The sequence below is a fragment of the Herpailurus yagouaroundi genome, unplaced genomic scaffold, assembly GCF_014898765.1.
Source record: "Herpailurus yagouaroundi ecotype Mexico unplaced genomic scaffold, PumYag 186, whole genome shotgun sequence".
Lineage (NCBI taxonomy): Eukaryota > Metazoa > Chordata > Mammalia > Carnivora > Felidae > Herpailurus > Herpailurus yagouaroundi.
The window spans coordinates 9195930-9219304 of NW_024412417.1; the positions used below are offsets into that span (position 1 = coordinate 9195930).

Below are 23375 nucleotides of genomic sequence, written 5' to 3' on the forward strand. Positions count from 1 at the left end.
TCATCCTCCTCTGGGACCCCTATGATTCTGATATTGTTTCTTTTTAATGAGTAACTGATTTCTCTCATTCTTAAATTGTGCTCTTTTGCCTTAATCTCCCTCTTTTTTTTCTGCTTTGTTATTCTCTATAAGTTTGTTCTCTATATCCCTGATTCTCTGTTCTGCCTCGTCCATCCTTGCCGCCACTGCATCCATCCGTGATTGCAGCTCAGTTATGGCATTTTTAATTTCATTCTGGCTATTTTTTACTTCTTTTATCTCTGCAGAAAAGGATTCTAGTCTATTTTTGACTCCAGTTAGTATTCTTCTTATTGTGATTTTAAATTCTGGTTCAGACATCTTGCTTATGTGTTGGTTACATCCCTGGCTGTCGTTTCTTCATGCTCATTCTTTTGGGGTGAATTCCTTCCTTTTGTCATTTTCAAGGTAGAAAAAAAATTAATGAGGTAGAAAAATTAAAATTAAAAAACTAAAATTAAAAAATATTAAAATTAAAAAATTAAAAATACACACACATACAAAAAGTGAATAAATGATGCTCAATCCTAGTTGTGTTTTGGTCTGAGTGTTGAAAGTGGTTTGCCAGATTAGAGAAAAAAAGGATGGGGAAGGAAATTGTTCGAGAATTTGAAAAAATGAATACACTGAAGTAGACTAAAATGAGATGATGGGAGTAACATAGAATTTGAAAAATTTACACAAAAGTAAAGAATATAGTAAAAAAAAATAAAGAAAAATACTTTTAATAAAAATTAAAAATAAAAATGAATTTTTTCTCTTTCTGTTTTCAAGAATAAGAAAAGAAACAAAAAAGAGAAAAAAGAGAAGAAAAAAAGGAAATGTTTTGAAAATTTGAAAAAGTGAATACACTGTAGTAGACTAGAATAAAATGATGGAAGTAAAATAGAATTTGAAAAAATTTACATAAATGTAAAAAAATAGTAAAAAAATTAAAAATATTTTAATAGAAATTTAAAGTAAAAATGAAGTTGTTCTCTTTTTGCATTCAAGGAAAAGAAATGAAAAAGTTAAAAAAATATTTTTAAAAAGAAATCATTTGGAAATTTGAAAAAGTGAATACACTGAAGTAGACTAAAATAAAATGATGGAAGTAAAATAGAATTTGAAAAAAATTACACAAAAGTAAAAAATATAGTAAAAATATAAAGAAAAATATTTTTAATAAAAATTGACAATAAAAATGAATTTTTTCTCTTTCTGTATTCAAGAAAAAGAAAAGAAGTGAAAAAGAGAAAGAAAAGAAAGAAAATTGAATAGATGGACCTACTAACAGATTGAAATAGGACTGAAATTACTTCATTTTTTCTTAGAAGTCAGACTATGCAGTGCTTTATAGTCTATAAACTAAGCAGGTAGTGAGACTTGTGTTCTTGAAGAGCAAGGTTGGTCCAGTTGGACGGGGCTCAGTGTAATGGTTCTGTTCTCCCCTAGATGGCGCTGCTAGCCTACTGGGGTGGAGTATCGTGGCACTCTAGGTGTGTATGCGCATGCGCATGCACGGGAGCAGTGAAAATGGCGTCGCCCAGCTACCAGTCTCTAGTATCAGAACTCTGTTCTCCCCAATCAGCAATCACGCACCCATCCTCTGTCTTCAGCTCTCGTCCACTCCCTGCTTTTTCACTGTCTGTGACCAGGCCCCAGGCAATACCTCTCTCCTGAGTTTTGTCTCAAATACAGCTGTTTTCCCTGGCTCCTTACTTCCGAAGGACTGCAGCTTTGACCCACTCCGCCCTTCTGCGGGAGGGTCTCACCAAGCAATGGCCAAATGAGCAATGGCCAAATAAGCAACGGCTGAATGTTGGCTGCACCCAGGAACGCTTCCTGCTGGACCCTGCTGCTGCCGGTGTCCCGAGACTGCAGCCAGGTGCCAGCCCACCCCAGAAAAAGTTCGCGAAATAGTGTAGCAGCAGCTTTTCAGGGATTATGAAAAATCACAACACACATCTGGCACCAGGCTTCACCCTTAATGACCTTGTTCCAGCACCAGAGAATGTGGTCATTCTCTGGGGTCTGCTGGGACCAGGTGGCTTCAACAGTCTCTACCAAATGTCCTTCTAGCAGTGGAACCGCTTTTCCCTATGTGGCCCAAGAACCTCCCAGACCCCACTCTGCTCCTGGGGATTCGCCCTTCTCACCAGAGCACCACCAGGTATGGAGCTATGGAGTTGCAGACTTTGCGCTCCCCTTGTTTACAGTCTTAATGGAATTTAAACCCTCTCCTTTCTCCTTTCTCCCTTTTTAGTTTAGTCCCTGTAGCTGTTTCCAATTTTCCACTTTATCTCCGGCTCCTTTTGGGGAGGGGTGCTTTTCCCGTATTCTCCCTCCTTCCCCCGTCTCCATCCTCTCTCCACCCGCAAAAGCACCTCCCTGCCTGCTGCAGCTTCTCACTCCCCATGTTCAGCTCTTTGTGCCATGTACCTGCTGAATTCTGTGGTTCAGGTTGTGCAGATTGTTATGTTAATCCCCCAATCAGTTTTCTAGGTGTGTAGGATGGTTTAGTGTTGGTCTGACTGTATATCATGGACGCGAGACACACAAAAAACTTCCATGCTGTTCTGCCATCTTGGCTTCTCCCAATTTGTGTTTCTTTTTCATTCAATAGTTGTTTATTATTTCTAATTGTAAAACACACATAAGCTAAAATTTACCATGTTAACCATTTTTAAGAATACAGTTCAGTGGCATTAAGTACACCCACATTTTTGTGCAACCATCAGCACCATCTATCTCCAGAATTCTTTTCCTCTTACAAAACTGAAACCCTGTCCCAATTAAACAATAACACCCCATTGTCCCTAGGGTCCCCAGCCTCTCGCAGCCACCTGTCTACTTTCTGTCTCTGAATCTGACTACTCCAAGTACCTTATATAAGTGAAATCATACAATAGTTTTGTATGTGACTGGCATTTCACTTAATGTAACATCCTCAAGGTTCATCGATGTTGTAGGATGTATCAGAATTTCCTCCCTTTCTAAAACTGAATAATACTACATTGTATGCTTAAAGCACATTGTGTTTATTCGTCAATATTGACTTGGGTTTTTTACACTTTGGGACCATTGTGAGTAATGCTGCCATGAACATTAGTATATAAATATCTCTTCTAGATCCTGCTTAACCCCAGCATAGAATTGCTGGATCACATTGCAATTCCATTTCTAATTTTTTGAGGAACCACTATACTGTTTTCCACAGTGGCTGCACCATTCCCAGCAACAGTGCACAAGGGCTCTGATTTCTCCACATCCTCACCAACACTTGTTATTTTCCCTTTTCTTTCCCCATGCTTTTGTTTTTCTGTTTTGTGTTTGTTTTTGTTTTGTAGCCATTCTAATGGGTGTGAGATGGTATCTCATTGTAGTTTTGAATTCAGTTCCTTAATGATTAGTAATGCTGAGCATCTTTTTATGTGCTTATTGGTCATTTGCATATGTCTTTGAAGAAATATCTGTTTAAGTCTTTTGCCCAATTTTTAATCAAGGTGTTTGGGTTTATTGTTGTTGTTGTTGTTGTAATTGAGTTGTAAGAGTTCTTTATATATTCTGTGTATAACCTTATCAGAGAGATGATTTACAAATATATTCTCTCATTCTGGGGGTTACCTTTTCACTCTGATGATTGTTATCAGTTGATGCAGAGAATTTTTAAATTTTGATATAGTCCAGTTTATTATTTTCTTTTGTTGCCTGTTCCTTTGATGTCTTATCCAAGAAACCATTGCCACATGTGTTGTCATAAAGCTTTTCCCCTATGGTTTTTTCAAAAAAAGTTTTATAGTGTTAGCTTTCACATTTAAGTCTTTGATCCATTTTGGGTCAATTTTATATATGGTATAATATAAGGGTTCAACTTTATTCTTTTATATATAGCATAATGTAAGGGTCCAACTTTATTCTTTTGAGTATGAATATCCAGTTTTCCCAACAACAATTGTTGAATAGACTATCTTTTCTTCATTGAATGGTCTGGGCACCCTGGTCAAAAATCATTCAACCATCTCTAACAGAAGGTTTGTTTCTGGATTCTTTATTCTATTCCAGTGTTCTAAGTGTTTGTCTTTATGCCAGTACCACACTGTTTTATTTACTGTAACTTTATACATTTTGAAAACAGTAAGTGTAAGACCTCAAACTTTGTTCTTTTTCAAAATTGTTTTGACTATTTGGGGCCCCTTGTGATTCTATGTGAATTTTAAGATGGATTTTTTATTTCCATAAAAAAACACTATTGAAATTTTGATGGGAATTGCACTGAATCTATAGATCACTTTGGGTAACATCGATATCCTAACAGCATTAAGTCTTCTAATCCACAAGTAAGGGATGTTGTTTTAGCTCAGGCTACTCTAACAAAATACCATAGACTGATATCTTACACAACAGACATTTATTTCTCACAGTTCTGGATGCTGGGAAGTCCAAAATCAAGGTGCTGACAGATTAAGTTCTTAGTGAAGACCCTCTTCCTGACTTGTATACAATCACCTTCACTGTGTGCATGCACATGATTTTTTGTTAGTGTGTGTTCATTGGAGAGCTCATGTCTCTTCCACTTTTTAAAGAGTAATAATCCCATAATTTACATTACAAATCTGATTATGCACTCCTGCTTGGAGCCCTTCAGTAGCTTCTCTTTGCACTTGGGATAAAGTTCATAATACAAAGTCCTGAATGTTCTAACCTTGTCTTCCTTTCTGGCCTCAGTTTACATGCCACTCTTCCTGTCTTCACTCTGCCCACATTGACTTTTTTTCTAGTTCTAACATCACTTCCTGCCCCCCAGACCTGTGCACATGTAGTTTCTTCCTAGAATGTTCTCCCCTTACTCTTTTTCTTTGTCTGTTCAACTCCTGCCTATCCCCTGGGCTCATCTCTAAAGTCTCTTCCTCTGGCATGCCTCCTTTAAATCTTGGGACTAGAGAGATCCCAATAATAACAAAAACTATAATTATTTTTATGGTCATGTATAAAGATTAACATTTGTTTTTACCTATACAGTAGGCAACGAGATAAGCATTTCACATGTATTCACTCATGTCATTCTCCCAAAACCCTCCTCTCCATTTTTACAAATGAAGAAGTCAAGATTTAGACAGCTTAAGTCACTGCCCCTGGTCACATTACTAATAAGAGGTGGAGTCAAGATTTTAATTAAGGTTATCTAATCCCAGAGCTTATGTATTTAGTCCTAATACCTCATTGATTTTCTCTGTTAAGGGCCCTCATTCATGATTTGTTCATTTATTCCACATGTTTATCAAGTTTCTACCATGTGGCAGGCACTATAAGGTACTGGGGTATGGAGGTGAGCAGCAAGACAGATAAGGTCCCTACACTTAAAGAACTTTGTCGTAGTGGAGGAGCAAGAACATAAAATGTAGAAGTAAGCAAATAAACAAAGATCACTTCTATGGAACTGAGCTGATTATGTGGTGAATAATAAGTATGGAAGGGCTGCTATTGACAGGATGGGCTCTGATGGTCTCTAAAAAGGGGACATTTGAGCTGAGTCCTGAAGGATGATGGGGCAGAACTAGCTAATTGTCCCTAAGAATGCATTCTACTTTTTTTATGGTAACAGACCCCCTAAATTTTAGCTAGGTTTTAGTCTCTACTTTACTTTATAATTAGGTGTAACCATGAGACTAAGTTCTGGCTAATGGGTTATAACTGGAAGTGGCCCAAGAAACTTCCAGTAAGTCTCCTTAAAGGGAGCAAGGGAGATGGGCATGCTCTTCTCCTCCCATCCTCTTTCCTTTCGGAAGGTTGAAGCATCAACAGCCAACTTGCACCATGAAGTGAACTTGAGAATGCAAGTCACACACAGCAGAGAAGCAAACAGGAAGGAGTATGGGTCCCTAATGATGGGGAGTACCATATCGCCCTGGACTGACTCCCTCAGATAAACTTTATTGAAGTAGTTCTTCCTGCAAAGCGTGACTGCACTTCTTTATGATTTTGAAGACTTAATACTGCTGCTTGTGAAGTGTAGACTACAAGCTTCATGCACCAGCTGTCAGCCACTGTAGTGACCAACTAAACATCCTCAGGAAGTCATCATAGGTCCTTTGGTTGACTCTAACTCCCAATCACAGGAAATGACTGGTTTTCTTTTCTCTCTGGTATGCCTTTGGAAGGAGTTTGGAAGGCATTTGGTGTGCCGGAAGGGCCACTCACTTGATCAGATGGCACCTGCCAAACTGACACAGATAAAGAGTGCCACAATGCAGATCTCTGAAAAATGCCTCCATGACATATTAGCAATTTCACAAACACATTCAGAAGTTCAGATAACACTTTTGATGTCCTTGATCTTTGCACTTCCAAATGGTGGCTGAACAAACAGAAATCAGTCTTCTTTGAAACCTTCAAAGCAGTGAAATTGCTTAAATCAGTTTGTTGACTATTCTCTGACTTCCAAAGGTCAGGGAAGGTTTTCTGTGTGTGTTCGTCCCTTCTGATTCACTTTCACATTCTCTTGTAAGTACTTTGGTTCTAAAAAAAAAATTAAGTCAATCATTTATTTGTTTTTTATGCAACTTTGAATTTCCAATAAAGACTTGGCCAACTTTTCTGAGGACCAAAAATGGCTATTTTTGAAATAGTTGTATAAACATCCTATTAGGAAATGGTAAATAGAACTTACCAGCATGGAGTAAGTGCAGAACTGATTCTTTTACCAATATATTTAAACCTCATGAAATCAGAAACGTGTTATTACACCAGAAGATTCCACATAAAATCCAGTGTGCTCAAGTTTTTTGCGTTATCATTTGTGTGAACTGGGGCTTGATCATGGCAGTAGAAGAGATACATGATTTTGTACTTGTTTCTCAACAATTTCCAACTCAGTAATCAGCACCTGAGGGTGACTCTCCCTGTGAGGAAGACAGCATGGAAGTTGCCATGTATGGAGATGAGCTAAGGGGCTGAGCAGTGGCGTCTTCACTATCATTATGACCTCAATCAGGATTCTAAAGGGAAGTCACAAGAATACATGTAAACTAACTGCAGAAAAAAATGAGAGAGAGATAGAATGGAAAAATACTGAAGTATCCTATGAACTCCACTTGGGTATTTCCAGGCTTTAGAAATTAAACCAGAGACTGATTCCTGCTTAACAGTCCTTCCCAAACCTTCCCAAACCCTTTCACCTCACAAATATTACATAAAATGATGATATTTTCATGGCCCATGGGGATAAAATAATGAGGCTGCTTCATGAAATCGAAAGCGACTTACTCCTTGGCATACTGATCAGCCACCCAGATAAAGACCTTTCTTTAGTCTCCCAATTCCCAAGTTCTTAGGAAACAATCATGGCCAACATTTCTTGAGCCCCTGTTGTATGGCAGACACTGCTGTAAGCATTACACATGCATTTTATTCACTCATTAAATCTTCACACAAGTTAGGTATTATATTTTCATCTTTCACATATAAGAAAACCCAGGTGTTTGGAGTCTAAGCTATATACTCAAGGTCACATGGTTCACGGTGCAGGCAGGGTTTAAATCTACTTTGGCCCTTAATCTAGTTTGGCGTTAACCCTCAGTTATACTGTCTCTATCAGACACCAAAGCCTTCTAAAAAGGAAGTGAACTGATTGACCAGGTTTGAGTCAGGTACCCATCTGAGGACCAATCGATGATGAGAAGGGGGTGGGATCACACTGGAGAAAGCAACTTGGTCCTCATGCTACACCCTGTGGAAGGAGAGAGGGGGGGCAAATCCTGGCAAAGAAATGTTTGACCAACACTAATAAGGATCCTCTTCCTCCCCACCCTCCTCTTCTCTCAGGGACCCAGGGTTAACTGATGTATTCTTCTCCTTTCACAGTACACTACAATCACGATGCTTCTCTTTATTTAATCTTATTCCTCCCCACACTAGAATTCCATCTCAATCCCAAAAGGCCACCATTCTACTTTGTTTGATAGGAATCATTTTACCTATATATGTTCTTATATACGTATATTGTTGTTTCGTGTGTATGCATTTTTAAGGAACATATATGACATGGTGCTACAAGCCCCATTCTTGTCTCCCTTTTGCCACTCACTCTTACGTTCATAAGATATATCCACGTTGCCATGTTGCCAGCCCATTGCTTCTGACCACAGCATATACTCTAGGGTATGCCTGCACCACTCAACCCATGTCTTGTACCAGTCATGTACTACTGGGTTGTATAGACCACCCCACTCAACTTGGGATCCCCTCATCTGGGAAGACCCCCCTCTGCCTGGGGGAGTGTTCCTCCTCTGTGCTTGCACTTTCCTCTGAGCTTGCTTCCATCAGGACAGAGGCCATAGAGCAGCTTGGTTTAAAGTACAGGATTGGGGCCACACTGCCTGGACTCAGAATCCCATCTCTTCCATTTATAGCTAAGTCATATAGCCTGTAGGTACCTCCTCTTCCTCATATGCAAAATGTTAGCCACAGCTACCCATGGGATTATTGTGAAGATTAAATGAGAAAAATCTATGAAATGTGCTAAGAACAGTGCCTAATACAAATGAAGTGCTATTATAACTACTGTAATATTTATTGCATGTATCAGAATGGTCTATTTACTTGTCTATTCCACCACCAGATTATGAAACCCTTGGCTTTTCCATCTCTGTGTCTCAGAACTCCACACGTTGCAAGAACCCAATGCAGGTTCATTGGATGTTGCTCTCTCTTACTCACTCTGTGGTTTGACATGGCTGCAGTATTGGTATCTAGAAACGAACTGGGTTGAGAAGAGGCTCAGATAGAGTAGGCTGGAGCTGTGGCTTTAGAAGGGAGAACTTTCCTGGAGCTATAATGCTGGGCAATAGAAAATATAGTGTCAGCTGCTACATACAGCCAGGAAGGTCAGCAGGTCACCCAAGAGCAGCTCTCAGAGGACATCTTTACATAGGCAGCTTTATGAACTTGGCCAGAGCGTGGCTAAGAGCCAGCTCATGGCCATGTGCCAACACTTTCTGGCCTCCTGTGTGTTCGCCTCAGTGACCTCGTCTGTACAATAGGACTAATACCATCTACCCTATACGATTGTCCCAAGGATTATGTGAGGGAACAATTATAAAGTGCTTAGAACAGTGTCTGGAATGACCTCAATCAGTCATAAATGTTAGCTTTCCTTAGAATGAACACCACACAACTGATTACTCTTACTTACAAATAGAGTCGGAAGATGCCACTCGTTTTCTTTCTTGTTTCAGGATCTTGGAGTTTTTGTTTCTTCATCTGCATATTTGTTTTTTGGTTTTATTTATTTACTTGGTATTCTGGTGGGAACTATTTGTTAGCAGGTTATCTGATAGAAGGTTCTAGTCTTTTTAGCCTCAACAAATGTGCCCTTGAACTCACAGGTGGGCAGTACAGCTTGTCTATCTTTGAAGGCTTCCTAAGGACAATATCATTCTCAGGTTAGAAGTTCTCTGAAGTGCCAGCCAGCAGCAACCCATAGTCAGATATTCCCAGGAATACCAGGGGGCACCATTTATAATCACAGAACATGCCTAAATGGGAATGAATTTGATCTTCTTTGTTGAAAAAAAAAAAGTGAAGGGGAAGAAGAACAAGGAAATCAAACACAGGTCCGGTGGGGCTACACTCAGAATGATGAAGGCCTTTCCTATTAGCTTTCTAAGCAACTTTTAGACGATTGCTGTGCATAGAAAGACTCTTTTTTAAAATGCTTTGGTTTCATACAGGGAAAGAAACCCTCAGGGTGAATTACTGGCTGCTCTACATTAGAGGCCTCGCTGTAAGAACCATTAGCTATAAAAAGAGAGGTTAATTATGAGGAGAACTGTGTGGCCAAAGCTGAGGGAGTTATAGTGACTTGCAGGGAGGGGGCTGATCAGGAGGCCACGTTTGATGGCAACGCCCTCTCCTGGACAAAGGCTGAATCTGGAGGCTGATACCAGGCACAATGCTTGGGCCGGTTTGTGTTGGGTTCATTAGCTGTGGGGGTTATTGCCTATGGGATCATTAACTTGTGGCAGGAGAAGGGGGAAGGAGCAAGAGGAGTGGGGAGACTTAGCAAAATTTCTCAGTCTATAAAATTAGGATCTTGTGAAACTTCAAAAAGACTTTGTCAGGTTTAGTAATCCTACTCCCTACTCTCATCCATTCTAGAAGATCCGGCTTCCCACTATGCCTTAAGACATGCTCATGTAAAGAAGCACTTGGTTTCCAAGAAACCGCATGAATTTTTTTTTTCCTTTTAGAAGGACTCAAAGATAAAATGTTGTGTTTTGTCATGAAAATTTTATTTCAAGTGAGGAATCCAATTCCCAGTCTGGCCCCTGCCAACATTCTGAGGACAAATAGAAATCCAGGCTGGGCAAAATTTCGGAACTCATCTCCAAAAGGGATATTTTGACAAAAATGTATACATGCTTCAGACCTTGCTGTCATTAACTGAGTACCTACTGTATGCCAGGCACCAACAATACATTTTTCTCGCCTCGTTTCACTATACCACAGAATTTGTGACTCCTCAGTACAGGTGTGTGGTCACTAGTTCTGCAAATGCACACACCAAGAGTTAGGCTCACAGGTCCACCAAGGGCCACACAAAGAGAGCAGAGCGAGCATCCGTGTTCAAATCCTTTGACAGACTGCTGTCATTTTCCACTCTTTAGCCCTGCCTCCACAAAATAACCCAAACAGTTACTGTTCGCAACCCTTGTCATAACCATTCAAAAGTATGTAGCTTAAAGGAAGAAATGTTAAAATGTCTACTCCTGAGTGTGACGCCCTCTGACCTCACCCGCCCTGTGTATGCTTCTGGACCCCCTTTTTTGTTAGCCTTCCCAACTCTGGAGTATGCAAGTAGGCAGGTGAACTTTGTGACAAATACCCGGTAGATCTGAAGTGGGTGTGGATGTTGATTTTCCATTTTTATGATACATTTTCAATATGTATATAGGTAAGTAATTTCTTTGCCCATAACGCTTCCAAGTCGAATTCTCTCTTATGAATATCTACTTCCCTGTGCCAGCCCTGGGCGAAATTTTACCATATTGAACTTCTGTTCTTCGCGGCCATCTTTCGAAGAAGGAAGTTATAAGAGCTCCTTCTGAAAGATGGTCTTGTCACAGGTTAATATAAATTAATGTGCCTCCACCTTCACTCACTCTAATTTCTTATGAACATTCAGCCTAAGCATTTGCAAATATTTTACATTCGGCAATGTTTACAAGGCCTGAACTTGAGCTCAGCCGGGGCACTGTTCTGGAAGTGAGCGGAATACGGTGTCTGGGAGCATAGTTTCTGGAGCCAGCTCTCCTGTGACTCCTGGCTCCACCATCACTTCTGCCATTGATTTTGAGCAAATCTCTTCACTCGCCTGTGTCTTATGTTCTGTTCTGTGAAAATGAGATTAGAATGTCCTCTACCTCATAGGGTTCCTATGAAGCATTACTTTATATAAAGTACTTAGAAAAATGCCTGGAACATAGTAGTAGCTCTGAATATGTGAGTTCCGCTGTCATCACTATTATCATTATTCCATAAGAAATACTTGAAGGACTAAAGATTCAGTGATATGCTTGTGACTCTCCTCCCCTAACTCACTTAGCAGGTTGTGTCCTGTGATGTGCATGGTTTTTGAGAATACTCAATTCTAGTAAGTGAGTAAGCTTGTGGTTTACAAACATAGGCAAACTATCTGAAGGTGTGTAAGTCTAAATGAGTACCTAGTAAGCAAAAAGTGTGGTTATCATAGGCAGAACCTAGGGGATGTGTTAAGTATAAATATAAGATAAGTAGTTGGCAAGTGGAACATGTGCATGTTAATCACATGGAGAGAAGGATGAAAGGACCAAGAAACACCTGATATTTATGATGCACCTGAGCACCAAATATTCAGAGTGTACTAAATATATGTAAGGCTAAATATCAAGAAGCATTAAATATATGTGAGCATTTGATATTCGTGATCTCCTAATTGGGCAACCAGTTGGTTATATCCTTCAGGGCCCATCTGTGCTGTGCCCAAGTTCAAATAGAACTCATAGGTGCTCAGCTAGCTAATCAGCAAGCTATAGCATACTTGTTCCTACATCTCTGTAGTAGCACATGTATGTGACGTTGGCCTAGGGCACCTTCCATCTGGGGGTCCTGTGTCAGGGATACCCAAGATCACCCTCAGTTTCAATGATTTGCTAAGAATCACAGAACTCAGAAAAGCAGTTAAATTCATGGTTACAATTTATTACAGCGAAAGGATACAGATAGACGTCAGCAAAAGAAAAAGGTGCATATCACAGAGTTTAGGAGAGACTAGGTACAGGCTCTTAGTTGTCCTCTCCAAGTAGAATTATATGGATGACACTTAATTCTCCCAGCAATGATGCATGACACCACTTGCAAAGCATTGCCAAACAGGAAGTTCAAACAAGCCTTAGTGTCCAGAATTTTTATTGGAATGCCTATGTGACTGACCTTAACTACTCAGACCCAGTTCCCTAGGGGTCCAACTGATAACATGTGGCCCAAGTCTCTTACCATAAATCACATTGTTAGCATAAACTTTCTGGCAGGGCCCAAGGCCCCTGGTAAACAAAGATACTCTTATCAGACCATCTATTTCAAGGGCTCAAGGATTATCTCCCAAGAGGTAGTCAAGGACCATCCTTTCTTTGGAATGTACAGAGTTTGAGCACCCTAAGCCTGCTAAGCTAATTCTTTCCTATACAGTCCTCTTGCACAAACCTCAACTCTGGTCCTAGTAACCACACTATGAGCAGGGAGAGCTGAAGTGGCAGAGAGAGACGGGGCATATGGACATTGTGTACCCCAGGATTCATGTAGTGGAGTCCTCCAATTGCTCCCTATCCCAAGTGCATGAACTGACCCCATCTTTCCCCCCCTTGCTTACTGTTGTGTGTTTTAAATATATTTAATAAGCCTTGTGATTTAAGTATTTTAATTTGTTCTGTGAGTCTTTCTGGAACAACTTGTTCAATAGTGTATTTAGAGGCAACTGTTTTACTTGGAGACAGTTTCCCACATGGCATGTCCTCACTTCATCATTTGTTGGGGCGGGTGGACAGGTGATCGGTCAGCCAGCTGCTGCAGATATACTACAGGAGCAAACAACACCAGTGCTTACAACAACCATGGTGTTATGAATTAGGAACAATAATGCAATCTATACAGGTGGGATAGAGAGGAGGAACAAGGTAACAAAGGAGATTTGTGAGAATATTGGTATGGCTGTTACCTTGTTGATTGGTTCTAGCCACAATTTGCCTCTAGCTCGTACTTATTGAATGCTCACTACAGATCAGACACCATACTAAACACTCTAGATGAATTAGTTTATCTTCACAATAGCCTGTGAGATAGGTACTCTGTTTACCTTCACTATTTTCTAGATGAGTAAACCGAGGCACAAAGGAACTTGTGTGAAGTCACGTACTTTGTCAGTAGCGAAGCCAGAATTCATATGCAGATGACAGAGTTCACACCCTTAAGCACTTCACTAGGCTGCTTGGGTTCTGAAATGGGTTTGTCTTGGTCTCAGGACCTGGCACAGAATAGATAGAACTCTTCATTTGCAAGTGACAGAAACCCAACTCAAAATGACCTAAGCAAAATGGATACTTATTCACGCACAAGACTGAAAACTTCAGGGAACAGAACTGCAGCAGTCGGATCGAGGGGCTCCACTGGGCTATCAGGACGTGGCTGCTCATTCACTCATCATCTCTTGTTTCTGTTTCTTCTCTGCTGGCCTCACTCTTCCTTCCCTCATAGCTATTGGGAACTCCACATTGACATTCCTATGGCTTGGCAATCTAGCTGAACCAGAGATTGTCTTTCCCAAGAGTTCCAGTCACAGACCAAGGAGTCAGACTGACTCTGACTTGCCCAATTAATCCAGTCGCTGAGGCAGGGCAGTGGCCAAGCCTGGGTGATGTATGCACTCTTACTGCTGACTGCTGGGGTCAGTTTCACCTGAACCACATGGATTAAAAATGAATGAAGGCAGCACACCTGGGTGGCTTAGTCAGTTAAGCATCTGACTCTTGGTTTTGGCTCAGGTCATGATCTTATGGTTCGTGAGTTCAAGCCCCGGGTGAGTGACATGCTGACAGCACAGAACCTGCCTGGGATTCTCTCTCTCCCTCTCTCTCTGCCCCTCTTCCACTGTCTTTGTCCCTCAAAATAAATAAGCTTAAAAAAAATTAAAAAACCAAAAAAGGAAAATGAATGAAGGCATTTTCCCAAAGGAAAATGGAGTTGTTGCCAAGAAGAAGAGAGAACAGTTTTGGGCAGGCCAAAACAAACAACATTCTCACAAGTTTCAGTAAATGCATGACTATGGGGTGGGTGGATGGATGGATAGATGGATGGATACAAAAATCAATGCCCAAGGCAGGAAGCGCTATGAGAAACTTACAAGAAAAATACTTTCTCGTATATCCATCCTAACAGTGAAAGAAAGTCAAAGTTAGCAATCTTTTCGTTCTCTTTCACAAAAGAGACACTGGGAGATCTGAGGGAAGCGTTTGGAGGAAGACTACTGAAAAATAGGTACATGAAACAAAGAATGAGAACATGGGGAGGAATTTCTGTAATGGAGACAATTACAGTTTTAATAGGACATCTGCCTCAAACAGTGTGGGTTTCTGGTTGGCGCTTTTGTTGGTGTAGCTCTTTTTCTTGGTGCAGTGAGAAGACTGCAATCATCACAGGCAGTTACAGCCCAGCGCACAAAGTTGCACATCCCATCTGGAGACACTGGTCACCTCAACTGGCACAAGACAGCAGGATCCTTAGGAAATACAAGTTCGCTCCACAGGGCTTCTCGATCCTCTTTAACTTCTGATTTCAAGCCATTCCTTTTGGCTGCTCCCTAGTTAGCCCCATTTGTGTTCCCTTAAAGCTGCCATTTCAAGAGTTGATTTTCAGAATGGGATTTGGCAGGGCAAATGGAGCCCCAGTTGGGAGAGTGTGTCTACTCTGCAGAGAAGGTTATGAAAGAGGACAGGACGATAGATTCCAGCAGTGGGTTCAGGAAAGAAAAAAGAGAACCACGTACACACTCCCATACATAAGCACCTTGAACTGCTTTTTTGCACAGCTGGGGTTCAGTGAGTGCTCAGCATATTTCAGCCCAAAACACTTACTTTTTCACCATGTGCTCCATTTCAGAAAAAAAAATGTCATCTGCATCTTTCTGATTCACCTGCACCAAAATTTGGCCCCTTAGCTCATATGGCTGCTCTTATGTGACAACTCTAATCTTCTACAGCTAAGTAGACATTTACATCTTTTGTGTTTAAACCAGGATTTTGTGGAAAGTTTTTTGCCTCTAAGAGATTGAAGTTTATTTTTCAACCCAGAAGTTTCTAAGTGTCCAGGGCATGAGGGCTGCCAGGCTAGAGAGCTCAAGTCCAATGTGTTTTCTCAGTTATGATGCTTCATCCATTCAGCTCTAATAGGGGACAGTTTCCTTGACATGTGGGACCTAACATCCTGACCCTTTCCTCCTGCACTAGGCCTTATGATGCCCATCTCAAACCAATTAGGGCGGAATGTAAGAAAATGTTTTGGTTATAAAATATGATTCACCAACATAAAGGTATATCAAAACTGAAATCTGAGAGAAAAGTGAAGTCTCTTTTACAAATTGGGTTAAATGAGGCACAAAATGAGAGGGCTAGTTTTGTAACTATACCCAGAGGCAAAGGAACAGAAGTGCCACAGGAGTCACAGTGTCACCTCCCTCCAGGAGACTGGGAGGAAATGGAGACTCAGCCCACCCTCCTAATTTAATCTAAGAGGAACCCAAGCCCAGCCAGGTTGAGGCATTTGGCCAGTAGACGTAATGAACCCAGAAGTCAGTCCTCCTACATCCAGCATGCTTTTCAGGTCTAAGGGCTCCGGGCTGAACCAAACACAATGAAGAAAAAGCAACAGCTTCCCTGAAGTGTTTATGCTTTCTCAAATGCAGTTAAGTTTCCACAAGTTTTCACTGTGGCCATCCATCAGAATGGGGAAAGATAAAAAACAAAGCAAACCCCCCCCCCCCAAAAATGAATCTGGGCCACCCAGACCAATGGCCCAACCTGAGTGTGTTGTGAGCCAAAGTGAACCAAGAAAACAGGTAGATAGTTGGGGGTGGGGCATGGCTCTCAGTGCTATGAAGCTGACTCTGATGAGCCTGCCAAGTAGGAGGAAGAGGAGAGGACACAGGGACAGGTGTATCTGACAGACAACCTCTATCTCCTGTCCTGTAGTGGGCTGAATTCTCTCACAGATAGTTCTGAACCTGCTTTTCCCAACACTATCAGCTGACGAGGTATTTGGCATGATTTTCTGCTTCATCCTATTTTATTACCAACCTTTCTCCACACGTTCCAGTTTTGAACACAGATAATTAATGGCAACAAGGATTTTCCAGCCCACAAAAATTATACAGAAATGGCTGAAATGATGTCTTGATGACAGAGAAAGAAAAATCTCCTTATAATTTGCAGTGCAAACAGACTGCTGCCCCCATACCTGTGCCTTTTCACGTCCAAATCTGGGGGGTGACTTGATATGTGATCTTAATTGGGCATCTTTTAGAAAGGATGTCGCATCTGAACTTGACTTCGGGAAATTCTGCCCCCATTCATCTTAGTATATAAGGTTAAACTAACGTTTTTCAAGTGAATGCATGATTGTATTTCTTCCCCCCTGACACACACACACACCATGTCATTTAGATTCAATTCTCAAAGTCAAGGCATTAATACTGACAATTCATCTGACTGTTTAAAATAAATTTTTTAAAAGGAGATAATTTCACACATACCAAAACAGATAGCTCACTTTCCCAGACTTGATGCATAACTTAGTCTTAGAAATAATAAAGCCAGGAGCTCAGACTTGTGACAAAGTGAGAGGATGGGCAGAGAAGCCTGGTAAAGGACTAAATCTTTGCTAAGAAGTTTGGATAGGAGGGTTGGAGGCAGGAAGTGACATGTGATTTGAATGTGTTCTCATCTTTTTATTTTATTATTATTATTTTTTAAATTAAGATTCAAATTCTACTCAATCTGCTCTTTTTTAAATTTTTTTTTCAACGTTTTTTATTTATTTTTGGGACAGAGAGAGACAGAGCATGAACGGGGGAGGGGCAGAGAGAGAGGGAGACACAGAATCGGAAACAGGCTCCAGGCTCTGAGCTGTCAGCCCAGAGCCCGACGCAGGGCTCGAACTCACGGACCGCGAGATCGTGACCTGGCTGAAGTCGGACGCTTAACCGACTGCGCCACCCAGGCGCCCCTCAATCTGCTCTTTAAAAAGAGAGGAAATCGCCAGACCCAGAAGAACCAGATATCATCAGTCAGGAGGCTTTTCAGTTGCAGACAGAAATCAGGAGCTGCCATTAGATTTCCAGCTATTCTTCTCTACAAATGGAGCTGTCCACACTTTACCAAGCTTCTCACTACAAGAGAAGAACTTGTGAGAAAAGTCAAAATTTGACTCATCATTCCTTTATCCAAAAATGACTAAATGGTAGCAGCTTTTTCTTCATTATATAACTTGATAGACTTTTTAAGAATTGTGCTCCTGGGTGAATCTCAGCCACCCAGTGAGTGGCCTCCCTGGCTTCTGCCTATGACTTGCAATGCTTTGTTACTGAAAGATCCTGGCTGACCATGGTCACATCACCCACCTTTGCTGGCCTCACTTCCCTCTTCTATACAATGAACCCAGACAGGGTAAGTTCTGGCATTTCCACTCTGCCTTCTTATAGTTCTAAGCCTGCAGTTGTAATCCATGTTTCTATTGAAGTGATGATCTGTGAACAGTCAAGAAGGAGGGTTCTAAAGGAATGGTTCTAACCTTCTCCCACCTTGTTATCCAGAAGTGGCATTCTAACAGATGCCTCTTCTACATATGATACTTAATGCATCCATCAAGGATTCACCTACTTGCCTATTCCTTCTGTTGGGTACCACTCCCTGCCTTCCTTTTGTTTCATTATAATTGCCTTCCCCTTCCCACACCTTACTGTGACAATCATTCATCTGCTTGATAAACTTCCACTGAGCACTTCCACAAACACAGAAAGGGAAGGACCTGATTTCTGACCTTCAGGCAGCAGTAAGATAGTGACCAAAGGCTGGAATGCAAGATAATTTCAGAGGAAAAGGAAGTCACATGGCATAAGGATTTTTTTCCCCAGGAAGCAAATATGAGGAATAAGGAAAGGAGTAGGAGATGCTCCCAGCAATAACCTGAGGATGGCTTGCCATGAAAAAGTTCTGGAAGTGCTATCTGGCATTGCTCTGCCTCAGCTTTGGTTTCTCACCTCTGGTAAAACTGGTAAAACAGCTTATAAAACCAGATTTCAAAGCATCTCTCACTATTTGCCTCCAAGAAACAAGTCTCTAGACCTCCACACATAGAGCCATTTTTGGCAAGAATTTACTTTCTGGGGAAAGGGAAGGAAATGAGATAGAACAGGCTATTCTGAAGGAAAGCAGAGAGGGAGGAAGGAGGGACAGCTAGTGGAATGATAATCAACCAAAATAGAAATACTGGACTCTAAACAGATAGACCTACATCTAGAGCACAAGATTATTAGTTCCCACAGAGACTGAATCTTTACAGATATTTAAGCTGGGAAGAAAGGAAGCAAACAACTCTTAATTTTTATATTTGTGAGAAGTATCTGAATCTTGGCTTGGGAAGTAATGAGAGGGCCTTCAAGGGTCAGAAATGATGCCTTGAACAATTATAGCACCATTCTTGCTCTACAAGCAAGCAGACTGCTTTCCTGCCCATCCTGAAGCTATTATCATTGATATCTCATTATCTACTCTGTTCACTTCTAAGAACTTCCCTGACCTAAGGAAGGGGGACTTACAGCTAAACACTGCTCCCCTGCCTTTGGAGCATATTCTTTATTCTGTGTTTCAACCATCTAATAAAATGTGGAACACAGACCACTGACATCAGACTCACTAGGGACCTTGCTACATACTGAGTCCTGGCTTCCCACCCAGAATGTCTGACTTTGAATCTGTGTCTAAAATTATCTTTTTATGTATGCATTTTCTTAGTTTATTGTTGTTGTTCTTCTTCTTCGCTGCTCTATATTCAGCCCTCAGGAAAGTCCTAGGAATTTAGATGCTAAATAAATATGTGTCAAATAAATGAATGAATCAGTATATCACACGCCCTTGCTGATGGGTGCCTGGTTTAGGAAACATGACCAACATGACACTAGCCCTTCAGTGCGAGACCTGATTCAAGTTCTGGGGCTTTCGTTGGGAATGAGAAGTTCCTTTTCTTGATGGGAGTAGGGTGATTTTGCTTGAAAACAAAACTAACAAAGAGGAAAAGTGGAACCAGGAGATGGAGTGAGGGCAACCGTGTCCTGCGGTCTTGTCCACGACCAGAGACAATAAATTCCTGTGTGTTGAAGCCATGCCGATGTGGATCTCTGCCCCTCATGGCTGGAGGAGACCTGCCTGAGCAGTACCTTGCCTCCAGGCTTCACTCGTGTTTCTGGGCTTCAGCTTTTAAGAGCAGGGATTATGTCCTCTATTCTTTCTCTACCTTTCCTGATAGATCCTACTGTCTGCTCTTGGGACTTTAATGCAGGGCAGGTCTTTCCTTCCATCATTATACTTTTATGATTATTGTAAGAATTTTCTCTTGAAAATTGCACTTGAAAGTGACTTCAGAATTTACAAGTCCTTCCATATCTATTATCTCCTATGATCCTCTCAACAACCCATTAATCAGCAGTGGAAGTAAATCCTCCTCCACTTCATGGATGGGAAACTGGCCCTTGAAAAGATTAAGATACAGCCCTGGAGTCAGCTGACACCACGGCAGGGCCCAACCAGGATTCCAACCCAGGCACTCCGATCACAGTCTTCATGCCTTCTTTTTGTGGAAAAATAATAGGCCCACAGTTCAGTGAGTTTTTCCTGATAGAGCCTTGAACTCCAGCCACAAAGGACACTTCAGATTCCCTAGGCCTTGTCAGAATGTTGCCACGCCCCCCTCGTGGATTTTGTACATGGAGCCCATCTCCAGGAAGATGGTGCTCAGGCCTGGGGTGCTTGCTGGAGCTTTAAGATGCCCGATGACGGGCCATCAGTTGAATTCATGTCAACAGCATCTTCCCAGATGATTCCTGGAACACATGGTGTGGATCCAGACTACAGGATCAGGATGGAGCCCATGCTGTCACTGTGGAGTTTAGCAGAGGAATGATATATTTTGGGACTTGTGACCAGACAACATCCGGAGACACAAGAGAGAATTCTGTATCAAGACAACATTCCCCTTCACAAACACCTAATGGTCACTCTTCAGACGCTGGTGCTGACTTTAGCCTAGACACATACATGCATACACATGTGCGTGTGCACACACACACACACACATACACTTGTAACTTATTTATTAGGTTTTTAAAAACCATGCCCTTTAGGAAATGACTATGGATGCAAGCCCAGGAATAAGGTATCAGTAAAAAGCAAATATAAAATGATACTAATTAAAACTGTAGCAGGATATAAAGATCAACCTAAAACACCACCTTGTGGAGAATAGTCAGTTTAAAGACACAAGTCAGAATATAAAGGTTGGCAAAACCAGGTTGTACTTAGGGGGGTTGAGAATTTAACAGAATCCTTTGTGGATTTAAAACTTGCCATTGGAATTGGAGCCATTTTCCTAGAATATTACTTGAAAGTAGTTAATACTAGTAGTTATAAAGATGATAAGTATGTTAGCTGAAATAAACAATGAATAATGCTAGCTAGTTAGCAAACAACTCACTTGCCACGTATCATCTTACTTGAGTAGAGCAGTCCCAATAGAAACATGAAGTCCACCACAGGTAGTTCAGAGGCAATCTCGTGGGTTATCAGCTGATGTTCTGAATCACAGGCCTTCAGAACAAGAAGGAATCATTGAGTCCAACCGGATCATTGTACAGATGATAAAAATAGTCAGCATTTATTGAGCCAGACCCAGTGCTACACACTTTGTGTTCATCACTTCATTTTATCCACGCAATCCTCACCTCCAGTTCACTGATGAAGGAACTGAGGCTTAGCAAGATTAAGCCATTTACTAGTTACTTTTTACTCAACTAGCAAGTGAGAGAGCCAGACCATACAGCTCAAAGATGACCTCTCTGGTTCAAGATATGCAGCTGGCACAATCCTAAGCAACCCTGCATTTTTCCTTGCAGAGAGTCAAGGTGATGACAGATATTTTTGCCTTGGAAGCAGAGGGTCCAAAGAAGACAAATGGGAGGCAGAGGACCTGTGTAAACTAGCTGTTTGACCTTTTGAAAATCAGACTCCTATGCCTCATTTTCACCCTCGGTAAAACAAGACACTTAGACTAAATGCTCTCTAAAGAATCATCCAGCTCTAACATTCGATGATACCACAAAATACATCATGTGTGGTGATAGGCACGTGTGACAGGAAGGGAAATTTTGCTATTAACAAATATAAGAAAGAGAGGAATGGCCTTAGATATTTCAGCACTCAAGAAAAGCCGCAGAATTCCTCCCAAGGAAGCTTAGAAATGCAATTATGGAGCCTTTTGGGTTTTAACATATTTCTTATAGAAGGGTCTCATAAGTCTTCTGGTGCCCATAACTTAGCGATCACAGCACTTCAGAATCCTTCTCAACACATGCCCCAGGTGGCCACCAATAAATGATCAGAGTGGACATGCAGGATAGAATGCATTTTTTATCCCTCCCCGTAAAGAATTCTTGGGTCTTAAAAAAAAATGTACACACACACACACACACACACACACACACACACACATACATCCCTATACATATAAATACCTTATATATTTATAGGTATAAGGCATTTAAATGTATACACCATGTATATTTAAACATATGTATATCTTACAGGCATCTCGAGGATGTACTGTAGTGGTCAAATGGTGGACGGGCGGAAGCCTCTCGGACTTGTGCCAGGCCTGCTAAATGCATTTACCTGGGACAAGGTTAAAATGCATCTGAGGTAGCCAAGCTGTGGTCATCGGTCAGGTCTGACTGTCACATTCATAAACTCTCGGTATTAGAGCTTGAACACCTCTAAGGATAGAAGTCAGCATCCTGGCTTTCAGCCAGGGGAGAGAAAGAGCAACTTCTCAGGGGGAGTCCACGCCCAGACCATGGGGACACCTCGCGGGGAGAATATAGCTGCCCTCAGAATGCTGACTCCCACAGGGCTTAGGGGCAAACACACAGATTCTCCTACAGATGAAGCACCCTATCAATCTATCTCCCTTGTTTTTCCTTAGGGAGTAGAGATGAGCATGTGGGATCAGGGCAGCCAGCTGTAAATGATGGCTGAGGGAGGAGGGGGTGAGGAGACAGTAGACGGGCGGGCTTATGCACCTCCGGATCCACCTGCTCCAGTAACCACCAAATCTCCGCTCAGAGGCACCTCTCCGGGAGGGAGGGCGTACCCGCCCCTACTCTACCTGGACTGCCCTTTGCCTCCTTGTTCTTGCCGCCTTTTCTCTGTGAGAAGTTGAACGATAGGGCCATGGCTGAATGAAAACTGCCTCAAATACAGCTTTCTTCTACAGCACTCCCATGAGGCCCTTTGATTCTCCCTGAATGTTCTCGATGAGAATAAAAAAGGGTATCTCTTGAGGTCCCAGTAGGTGTTCAGTTAACACACGAGCACCCGTGGCCACTGAGCCCCAGACACAAAGGAGATACGAGAGAAAACAAGGAGGGCGTGGTCCTTAGTTCATGGAACTAGCAGCCTGGCTGGGAAGCTGGCTCAGATAGATAAAATCATAAATGGAGGGGCACCTGGGTGGTTCCGTCGGTTGGGTGTCCGACTTCGGCTCAGGTCACGATCTCACGGTTGATCAGCTGTGCTGACAGCTCAGAGCCTGGAGCCTGCTTCAGATTCTGTGTCTCCCTCTCTCTCTGCCCCCCCCCCCGCCCCGCTTATATTCTGTCTCTCTCAAAAATAAATAAACATTAAAAAAATGTTTAATGATAAATGGAATAGTTGTTATGTACCAAATGCTGTGAGGGAAGACAGTGGGCTATGGCAGCATGAAATGGGGGCCCAACCTAACCTGGGTAATAAGTAGTGAAAGATCACACGTTCCCACCAATCTACACATATCCGCAGAGCTTTGTAACCATAGCTACACCCTTAGCTTCACTCCTCCGCATCAACTTCAGGCATCTGCCTAAAAAAGCAATCCCCAAATCCAGGATAAGCCATGTGTCCTAGCTTCTAGAAGCTGCAAGAGTTCACCCAGGGAACTCTCTGGAAGAGCCATTTTCCCTTGTGCCTCCCCCTCCCCCGGCCAGTCTG

The 23375-nt window shown here is 41.7% G+C and overlaps 1 protein-coding gene and 1 long non-coding RNA gene across 4 annotated transcripts in view; one reads left to right on the forward strand and one right to left on the reverse strand.

The window, feature by feature from the left end:
* CPQ (carboxypeptidase Q) overlaps nt 1-23375 on the forward strand; it is a 465818-nt gene that overhangs the window by 372671 nt on the left and 69772 nt on the right. The window lies entirely within an intron of this gene.
* LOC121042740 (uncharacterized) lies at nt 4392-7512 on the reverse strand. The gene is made up of 2 exons (XR_005796415.1): nt 6668-7512; nt 4392-6516 (listed from the first exon to the last, which is right to left on the reverse strand). It is a non-coding gene; the product is annotated as an uncharacterized LOC121042740 (long non-coding RNA).